Here is an 838-nt window from a genome sequence, read left to right as displayed (position 1 = left end):
AGGTGAAAGGAGTGACAGAAAGTAGGCAAAGGGATGAAGAGGTAGAGAATGAAAGAGAACGAAATCTTCCTCTTACATAGCAGGAAGACAATAAATAATAATATTCTTCACCTTAACAACAGCATATCACCCGGTTGAATCCAGTTTGTTGTTTTAGCCTCACTTACAAAACCAGTCATATCCCAGGGGCCCACCAGTAGTCTGGCCCCTCTTCCTTTAAGATCGTAGTCCTAGCCCTTTGAAGTCTCTCTTCCAAACTTCTAGCAATTCCAGCCCCTCTCTTTGTTCCCATAAACATAGGGTTTGTAGCTGCTTTTTTTAGTCACTACCTCTTTTGGGACTTCCCTGGTGGCTCAGATGGTAAAGCGTCTGCCTACAATGCAGGAGACCCAGGTTCAATCCCTGGGTTGGGAAGATCCTCTGGGGAAGGAAATGGCAACCCACTCCAGTACTCTTGCCTGGAAAATCCCATGGACAGAGAAGTGTGGTAGGCTACAGTCCATGGGGTCCCAGAGTCGGACATGACTGAGTGACTTCATTCACTTCTTTGATAATTTTCCTTTTGGCTTTTGCAGCTATCTAGCCAAAAATTCTTTATGCCTGACTAACATGATTTAGAGACTAAATGACAACAACAAACAATTGTTTAATTTTTTCTGGTGAAGCAGTTTGTATAATTTCTGTCTCCATACTGGGACCCTGCTGGTAAGATGTTTAAAATTGAAAATTTTTAAATAGCACTACCTATCTATTGTTGGAGAAGGAAATGGCAACCCACTCCAGTGTTCTTACCTGGAGAATCCCATGGACGGAGAACCCTGGTGGGCTGCAGTCCATG

The 838-nt window shown here is 43.6% G+C and overlaps 1 non-coding gene across 1 annotated transcript; it reads left to right on the top strand.

The window, feature by feature from the left end:
• The first annotated feature begins 342 nt into the window (after nt 1–342).
• TRNAC-ACA (transfer RNA cysteine (anticodon ACA)) lies at nt 343–414 on the top strand. Its single transcript has one exon. It is a non-coding gene; the product is annotated as a tRNA-Cys (tRNA).
• The last annotated feature ends 424 nt before the right edge of the window (nt 415–838 follow it).

The sequence above is a fragment of the Bos grunniens genome, chromosome 2 (genome assembly GCF_055505025.1).
Source record: "Bos grunniens cultivar Pamir isolate PY7600 chromosome 2, Bosgru_T2T1.0, whole genome shotgun sequence".
NCBI lineage: Eukaryota > Metazoa > Chordata > Mammalia > Artiodactyla > Bovidae > Bos > Bos grunniens.
The sequence above is the reverse complement of the archived record's forward strand: the minus strand, read 5'-3'. Positions and strand labels throughout refer to the sequence as shown.